The 9,718-nt window shown below is 50.6% G+C and overlaps 1 long non-coding RNA gene across 1 annotated transcript; it reads left to right on the top strand.

Moving 5' to 3' along the window:
• Window positions 1–788: 788 nt before the first annotated feature.
• LOC119131277 lies at window positions 789–3,702 on the top strand. Its single transcript, XR_005099624.1, has 2 exons — window positions 789–1,178; window positions 2,772–3,702. It is a non-coding gene; the product is annotated as an uncharacterized LOC119131277 (long non-coding RNA).
• The last annotated feature ends 6,016 nt before the right edge of the window (window positions 3,703–9,718 follow it).

The raw sequence follows: 9,718 nt of genomic DNA on the forward strand, positions 1-9,718 counted from the left end.
GCTTAGAAAAAGATGACAATTGTTTAAGGGGGGAAAACAATTCCACACGCACAATAACACACACTGCCGTCCGTCCATTGACAAAATGACACACAATGCACCAAGATACACACACACACACACACACTTTTGCACCCGCGCGAGCGCATATTGAATGATTTTGATTCCTCAGCACCGCGGGACAGACAAGCTATCCACTAGGGCGCCGTGCTGCCTGCCACCAGTCAACAAAAGCATCCGTGTTGTTTGAACTTTTGTGTCACCGCGAGCAGCGTGACAAATGACCTGGCACGCTGACTACGACATGAATATTTCACGTATCACGCTCCACTAGCTTAATGCTAACATGTGGCCTCCATTTTTTCTTTTTTGGTGTGTAACCCAACCCAAGTGACGGGTTCACAGGCAGGATGATTGTAAAGCTTCCAACAGCTGCTCCTCAACAGATGTCCGTAAAAGAAATGGAGAATTCAAAAGGCGCCATACGGGGCGCGGGTATGACGACATTTGCGCCGCCGCCGTCAGTGACAAAAAGACGTGCCGTCTACCTGCTCGGCCCTCAACAGGTGGCGCCGTCAGATGCGCCGATGACTCGTACGCGGCGGCCATTAGCGGGTACAGCATGTGTGCGCGGCACATTGCGTGGAAATGAGACAAACTGTTGAGTAACCGAAAAAACACGTCAGCTGGCACCGGCCAACCTGGCGGGCGGGCTAATTTTGTTCAGGAGGCGCTGGCGCAATCGCCAGCCAGCCCCAAAGTGTATGTTACGTGACGTATACGTGTGCGTGTGCGTGTGTGTGCGGAGCAGAGACGCAAGGAACAGATTGGCGGGGGAAGCGGACTCCTGCGCCTGAGGAATACTGCGGCGTCGAGGATCCGAGCGCCGCCCACGTCCCACCCTGGGCCGCCGGTTACCCGCTGCAGCACATGGAGCCCGGCCAGCCCGCGGCCCCCCGCGCCATCTGTCTCCCGGGACTGACGACTTCACCCTCCGTCTCTCCTCCTCCTCCTCCTCTTTCGACAAGAAAAAAATAAAAATATCGGGCCCTACGGTGGCACCAAAGTGTGCACGAGGAGGAGGACGGCGGGAATATTGGCGGGATGATTCACGTGGGTGAAGAGCCCAACGCGAGGCCCGCCAAGATGGAGGCGATGTGAGCGACAGTTGCCGATTGGTGAGTCTTGAATTTATTTATTTATTTTCAATCCTGGTACACTTGGTAAAAAAAAATGTTTTCTTACTTTGCTGTACGTACACAAGTTTCCTGAATAATCAACGTCAGATTTGACCAGAAAAATCTGGCGGCACGACACCAAACAAAATTGGCATCCAAAATTGCTCCGATCCACTAAAACCCACAAAAATTTGAAAACTATGACTTGAGGGAAAGTGAGAACGGATGCACAAGTTTAAACGTGTCCAGAATGCCCCCCCCCCCCCGCGCATTAAACGAGTGCATGTGTACTTGACTAGTTTCCCCACACCTCCCACAGCATAATAATTACGATTTTGACTTTGGCCGATTTAAGCGCAGCCTCCCGGGAAGGTCTGAAGTCCCACAATGCCCCGCGTCGTCTGCCGAGATAATGAGGCTGCCGCCATGACACCATGCTGGGTGGGAAGGTCGCTTTGGGTGCCGTAAGGACCGATAATGAGGGACAAACTGGCGCAGGGCATGTGGCGGCGGCGGCGGCGTAGGTGGGCGGGCGCCGGTTCGGAGGCAAGCGCAGCGGGGGCCGGGCGCCTTGACATGAAGCGGAGGAAGAGACGAGGGAACAAAGATGCGCACCCCAAACGAGAGATTCCGTTCACACCATACTGAAGAAAACTGCCTGACGCAAACGCTAACGAGTCGCCGCTTTACTGGCCGCTCGTTAAGCCACGGGCAAACGAAAACATGGGCTCCCTTTGGGCTGCTCCGCCGAAGCCCCTGCTAGCGCACTAACACGTTGTGCCCGGCCGGCCGGGTACATTTGTAAATGGCTCTCTCGCAGGTGGCGTTTCTTTGCTTTTTGCACATCTTGACATGCTTTTATCAAATCTGTCTTCAAGGACACTTTGGTTTGTTTGCTTGTTTGTTTGTTGCAGCCCACACACGTGAATTTAGTAGCGATGGACGCATTGGACTATTTGTTAGCATGGAGCTAGTCAGGTCCTAAGCGGCGCTCCGACAAATTCAGCCACCCGGGTTTAGTTGGATTATTGACAGCTGACCTGAAGCGGCAAATGCGTAGTTTTGCTTTTAAGCTTTACTCCCAAAGGACGGGGAACCTTTTGCCCTGCCTGACTCGCTGACGTCTGCGCTTTTTGTACAAATTGATTCCCTAACGAAGGAAGCTCACAAAAACCGCTTGGTTGTGCGGTGTAAAAAAATGGAAAGGGTGAGCCAGTTGATTTGGCAAAACATTCCTTTCCTCTCGCCGCAATAAAAGGCGGTTACTGTTCCTATTTTGCATCGGCCTCTTCAGGTGTCGTCCTTCACAAGGATCAATGAGTCTTCCTTATTTAGATCAATGCCGACGCTATTTTGGTTATGGCAGGAAGCGTCTCGATCAATGACAAGGCGTTTTTTTTTTGTTTTTTTTAATACCTTCACTTCAGGCAGGCTGATGGGAAAAAAGCGGCCCAACGGTGCGTTCAAGGCCGCGCCGTCTGGGAACGCTCGACGATCGTTCATCTGCCGGTAATCCGGCGGCACGTCGCCAAGTGTGACATCACTCAGGTGATGTGGGTTTTTTTTTCTCCCCGGCAACGGTTGTCCCCGCAGGAAGCTGCCAACTGGAGCGTGAAAGCGGCGGGCAGGCCTCGGATCACCTGCTCCCAAATCCAATCTGACAGGTAGCGGTGGGACGTCAACGGAGCGCTCGCCGAAGGGGCGTGGCGTGGATCGGGAAGGCTAAACACCACCGGATGGTCCCGCCAAGCCCATCTTGAAAAGGCCGTCGTCGTATTGTTTCAATAAAAAGATAACTGCGCACATTTATGACACGAGCGCAAAGCTCGCGCTTAATGAGCGGGAGCCATGGTAAGCTCGTTAGGGCCGGCCGTGTTGCCTTTGAAATAAAAGCGCTGTGGTGAGAGCCGTTTGGCGACATCCAAATCCTTCAACGATTTATCAAGCAAAATTACAGAAAATTTGACTTTGCCATAAAACTTCTAAAGGTCACTGTGTGGATTAATTTGGCTCCTGACATTTTTTCTTTCAAACTAAAAGGAACAAAACAAGTCAGAGTCTTCCTGGCAAACAAACAGTGGTGGTGACCCTCCCATCTATTTTTAGCGGGACGGGAAGGCCTTCGCCTCCACAGCGGGTCATCAAAGATTAAAGGCGCCGTCAGCACCAATTAAAGTGACAAAATCATGTCGGTTTTCTGTTGACGGACAGCACCAATGCTTTTGTAGACTCGTACAATTTTGGAAGTTACATGATCGTCGGCCATCTTTAGATTCAAAAGGCAAAGTCTGCAGCATTTTCAGTTTTAATCCTTTGGTGAATTTGATTTTTTTCATGATCCAATCCGTCATTCTAAATTGATAATTCATTTCTTTGAAAATGTTCCTTTTCACTGAAAATGTTGCTATATTGTGCAGCGCAATCCAAATCTCGCTTTCAGTAGCGGCTCAGTGCTTCCGGACATGTTGTGGCACAATGTGGTATTACGCTACCCCCTGCAAAAAAAGATCAAAATTGCAATATAGCGGCTGGTCACTTTTATTGACTTTTACGGCGGTTACTGATTGCAAGCAATGGCTGCGACATGATCAACGGAGCGTAACGCCTGCAAATCTAAACTTTGATCTTTGACAAAAGTTGCGTTCTCCGGCGTTTGTTTCAATTCAGTTTGCCGTTTCCGCACACGTTCGAGCCGCATATGATGACACGAGCATTAAAGCGGGGTGTGCGACTCGTCTGTGTGTGTGTGTGTGTGTATAGGAAAATGTGAAAAGCACACGCTCCTGCCATTGATCTTTGCACACGCAATTCATCGTCAATATTCAAAGTGGTAACATCAATGATATCATCTCACTTCCAAGATTAAAAAGCTTCCAACAACACATACAAACAAAAGCGGCAAACAATACTCATAGACATATTTTCCACTAATATTCCGACGAGGCTTTCTCAGTCAAACTGTGACTGTGAACAAGAAAGTAAAGCTGCTAGAAATGAGGTCCTCCGTTGTTGTGTCAAGACGACCATCAGTCAGCGGGAATCAGATGAGCCTGCACATTGTGTGTCCACAATTAAGGCTGAGCCTTCACTAAGGCCTTGCGACCCTCGACCTTTGCCGTCGTCAGCAAACGTGAAGGAAAGGTATGACATCAAACATTCATAATCCCCAGCCAGAAAAAAAACTCTTATAAACTGCAGCAGCTTTAAAATATGAACCTTTTTATGGCACTCTGATGGCTTAATCGCCAATCAATAGCGGTCCGCGGCGGTGGCCCGGGCGGGCGGGAATGCCGTGGCGCTGATGAAAAATGCATGAGCAGGGGCGGTGGCGTAGCGCAGCGCTTCAAGGTGGTGCAGAGAGGCTGGGGGGGTTAGCATGAGTGTGTGTGGGAAGGGGGGGGGGTCAGAAAATTAAACCTCGTCTGCCACATTTGCTGAGTTGCACCGAGGAAGTTTGTGGCCTGTGTGTGTGTGTGTGTTTCTGTACATCCAGCAGTGCCATTGAAATGATGAAATTCAGATCTGTCTCCATGTGTGGCTCCACTGATTTTCCGAAATTCGCCGTGAGCGTGTTAGCGTCATCGTATGGAAAGTGCTAATACTTTTATTGTCTTGTAACAAACTCAAAGGCGGATGGATCGCCATGTCTCGGGGACATTCTCTGGTGGACTTTCTTTTCTCCTTTTTATGATGTAAGAGCCAAAGATTCACAGTCATCTTCAAGCATAGCAGTGAAATCATCGGTCGGCCGGTCGGCCGGCCTCTCTCTGAAGGACGCGGCAAAGACGCTCAAAAGCGATAACAAATCAAACTCTTCCCATATCAAACGGGCTCGATGTCAGCATTTATTACAGGAATCCCACATTGGTATCGCTCACCGACGCCACTCGGCTTTCCTCCCCCCCGCCCCGCCCTTTCTAACACTACTCCCACTTGCAGCATTCCAACACACAGCGGCGCTTTGAAGTGGGAAGAATGCGGGATGGCAAATTACCCGGGAGACGAGGATGCGCGGCTTTGAAGCGCTCCTTTGATAGCGTTGTTTGCTAGCGCACCGAGTACCGCCATCTCTTCTATTTTATTTTTTTTACCTACACAGCGACGGGATTACTCGCATGCCAGAAAAACATTTCGGACGACAAGCATAGAGGGAAACATCCTGAATACCATTTGCTAGTGACGTGAAGACAAATTAGGATCCGTGGCACAGGCCAGACGAGTTAACGGCTAGCTGCTGAGATTAGCCGGGCAAAATGCTAACATACGCTAATGTAGAGCGACAGCGCTAACATAATGTTATCACTGCGGCAACAGCCAAATGCTCATGCTACGCGAAGCTAATGAGACTAGCTACTCTGACTCCCTTCATGTAAATTTGAGTATTTGGACTTTTTGGAAAGTGTCAAATTCCCCTGGAGTTTTTTTTCTTTTCTTTTCCACGTCACGGACGAGATCTGAGGGCCGGCTAATGATCGTCAACGGGCTCCTCTTGTTCAAACCACCAGAGAGCTGGGATCATTCTCCTCTGAGATGATGCAAGTCATTTGAATCGGGGCGTAATGACACACGCGCGATTGTCGGTGGCTGCTCGCGACGCTTCCACGCATCATAAAACGCTTGCGCTTCATTAGACACGGAATTTCATTGACGCGCTTTGACAGCTGCCTCCATTTTGAAGCCTCGTCGTAGATGAAAGGCGGCGGGGCGGGGTGGGGCGGGTGACCGCTTTTGCCAAGGTGACCGAGCCATCTATCATGTTACCCCTAAAATTTCAAACATTGAAATGTATTTTCAAGAACATTTCTGAATTGATACACATACATTTAACATCTATTTCATAATCGCTCAATACAGAAGCAACGTATGAGGAACTTTTTTTTATTTTTTATTCTCTGGCCTGTCTTCCCGTTTTAAAAGTCAAAAGTTTGCCCACCTCCGACTCAGATGGTTAAACGTGATCAAGGGTCCCGGTTCCTCAAAAGGAGTCCAATGCCGGCTCATCACGCCATCCGTCCGTCCAATCAATTCAGAGCGGCCACGTTTTTAATTTTACAAGGACAGACAGACATACAGCGTAGCGTAGGTGGTCTCCATGTCTGAGCAGGACTTCATGCGACCCATTTTTAATAATAGCTGTTGTCGAATATACGATATTGTTTTCTTATCTTACGGCCAAGCAGTCGAGTCCCCTTTTTTTCAAAACCTCTTTGGCAACACGGAGCCGACTACTAGCTTTTAGCACTTCACAGTCTCCATGGAAAAGCAGGAGAAGGATGGAATGTGCAGGAAAAGAAAGAGGCCAGCCCATGACTCTGCGTCACTGCATCTAACGGCCGCCATGACACGACGCTGCTGATGGTTCACGTTACAAAAAAAGAAGAAAAATCCCAAAACTGGTGCGTCTGTGACCTCACGCAGAGTTTCTTTCTTTTCTAGGCCTAATTCACGTCATGCTCTTTCTAAGCTTTTTGTCCTTTTTCCAAGTGAAATCCACAAAGATTCCTTTTTTTTTTTTTAAAATAGGTTAAGTCTCCGTAAATAACCAAGTCACTTTTATTCAGGTAAATGCGGCAATATTGCTACTTTGGCTAGTAAAGACACGCGTCATTGCCACAAGGAAGATTTTAACAATGCCCCAAGTCCACGCACACACACACACACACACAAAGGAACGCATGTGCACACATGGGTGCGGTGTCTTTTTAATCTCCACATTACCAGCATGAGACTGCTAATGAGAGCCATCATGATTTTTTTTCCCCTCGTTTTAAGGCTATTGAGCATGCAGCTGCTGGTGGAAACTCTGTGCGCGTGTGTAATGAGGCTTGAAGAAAATGGGTGGACGGGTTAAACCCAACACTGCGGCGAGCGGCAGCCGCTGGGGGAGTTAGGGGGTTAGTCGGAGGGGGGTGGGGGTGATGTGCGGCGAGAGAAGTGGGATCCACTCTTGTGATACAACTTTCTTGAGTGTTTCATCACCCTTCGCTAAGGAATGGGAGGGGGGGGGGCTTCTTGTGGGACCGCAAGGGCTCCCTCTCATCTTAAGGTTGAGGGGGTGGAATTGATGAATACGCGTTACAAGTGGCGGGCATCCGGGATGATGGCGGCCAAATAAAAGGTGACTTAATGCTACGCTGACCTTGTTTGCCTTTTTCTTCACCCCGCTGGAGCAAAAGCGTGCTCGTCTTTTGTTGCGAGCCCAGACGACAACAGCGGTCGGTCCCACGTAACACAAACAATTTTAGCCACTGATGACTCCATTTTGGAGATTGTAGCGCAGCGCGGCGCGAGCGTGCAAGAGTCGGCATTTTGCGTGCGGGTTTCACGTGCCGGGCCCGGCTTATGACATATGAACGACTTGCGGTGCATCTTCTTGACATCGGCCGCAATGTCGTCAAAGCGTCAGAGGCCGCGTCGCAACACGTGTCCAACTCACTTCAAATGCTCGCTAGTTAGCAACAAAGCTAACGACAAGTGGGTCAACAAACAAAGCATCTCGCCTCTCTGACATTGTAGAGGAGCAAGAGAGGAAAGGACCACATCCATATTGAACTTGGCCTCCAAGCTGCCGTCTCTTTCTTTGCCTTAATTGCGCCTCCATCAAACGCCGGCCGGCGCTCATTTGCCACCCGGGAGCCGCGCCGACACCTCGGAGGGGTCGCGGTGACAAGATTGCGGCGGCTAGGTGCTAAACGACAGTGAGCTCACATGCGGCGATCAATAGCGCATCGATAGCGGCCCGCCGGGTAATCGCAAAGCGCGGTGATTAACGGCGGACGATCGATGGCCGTTAACCCTCGCGCGTACGCATTAGCCGGCCCGTCGGCGTCAAGCGGGGGCTGACGGATGCCGCGCCAGACGTCACGCGGCAAATGTCCCGCCGTCAACTTTCATTTGCTCGCTGGGCCTACGGTGGGGATTTTGCAGACTGACTCAGAACCGTCTCTACCACTGGATACAAAAGCAGAAGTTCAGACAATTCTGAAGGGAATTGGATTAGATACAACAACAACAAAAAAAACATTCATGAGTGTTAACTGCTTTGGACCAGAAGAGGGCGATGCCAGCAGGGAGGGGCGCCCAAATGAGGTCAGAGGAAGAGGATGCGCCTCTCTGCCTCACACCTGGCGATCCTGCTCGCGTTTGCTCCCTTCCTCATCCTTGTCTTTAATGCACGACTCAGCACACACCTGGCCTCCCCCTCCCTCCCTCCCTCCCCCTCTCTCTCTCACCTTGATAGGCGGCCATGTTCCACGGAGTGTGGATCGATACGGCCGCCGCAAGGTCGCACTGGAATTGGATTAATAATAAAGTAAAGCAAGCGCAGCGTCTCCTGATCAGACCTCCATCAAAGGAATATGGAAATGCGGCGGATGCTCGTTTATTTCACATCCACCCAACGCCGCAATATGGAGCAACCGCACACAAAAATCATCTGAATTCGTTTTTTATCTCGTAACGTGTTTATTGCGAAGCCCTCCCCCCCCCCCCCAAAACTTGTCGTGCGCTTTGCAAACATGAATGCGAACAATGTGCGCCCACCCATATGGCAAGAGAGCTTTTATTAGCCAAGTCGACGGCGTGAAAGGGGGCAGTGGGGGCCGTCGGAGCGAGGCCGCCGGGACCAAAGTGCTCGCGGCCAAGCGTGAAGCAAAAAGCAGAGAAAGAACGTGACCCGCAGAGACCCAGGTGATGCCAGCGTTAATTACCGTCTGCTAATTACGAGGGAGACGCATCATTAAGCGGAGCGAGCCACCGGAGGGCTGGGAGGCCTCCCCGCGTAGCCCCCCCCCCCCTCCACTATTCTTCCCGACCCCGATCTTCTGTCCCAATTATCACGAGCCGGCTCGCTGCTCCTCCTCGCCAGTGTGCACACTAGCCACAAACAAATGAGGGTTGGATGGGGGGAGGGGGCGGGGCTAAAGAGGGTGGACTTGGGCTCGGACAACCTTTCGATTTCAGGGTTAGCAGGCATCTTCATTCATTGGTTCAGGCTAAATCTGAATTTCGACCAGAACACTTTCCAGATATTGAGTCACGTGTGTTCTTTTTTTTTTAAGAAGCGAATCACACACAATTGCGATGTCTCGCTTAGGGGAAAGATGGTCTGAAAGCAGGGAGGCCGGCCGGGCGCGTTGCGCGCTTCAACTTGTTATCTTTGTCAGCTGGAGAGACATTCCGACTTTGGGGCGGCGGGGAAGCGCTCGGAAAACAAGCCGCGGACTGTTTGAGGACGAAGACGCGGGAAGTGACAGGTTGGGCTGCTAAGCAAATCTCCCGCTCCCTCGCCTGTCCTTTGCCGCTTATCGTGTTCCCGCCCAGAACCCCCCTGAGGTTTGAGGTAGGACCGCGTCCGTCGCTCCACAACTGGGGGGCGGGGCCAAAAGGCCAGATCTGGCCCTTAGCTTGTTTTTTTTTTTTTTTTCCATTTCCCCGTATTTGATTAGAGAGCCATCATAATTCATTTGGAATCCTTTGTCAGGTACAAGTCATAAAGCACTTTTGCCTTTGTTTACAAGCCATTTGTGTGACTGATTTGG

Source organism: Syngnathus acus, chromosome 12 (genome assembly GCF_901709675.1).
Source record: "Syngnathus acus chromosome 12, fSynAcu1.2, whole genome shotgun sequence".
In the NCBI taxonomy this organism is placed as follows: Eukaryota; Metazoa; Chordata; class Actinopteri; order Syngnathiformes; family Syngnathidae; genus Syngnathus; species Syngnathus acus.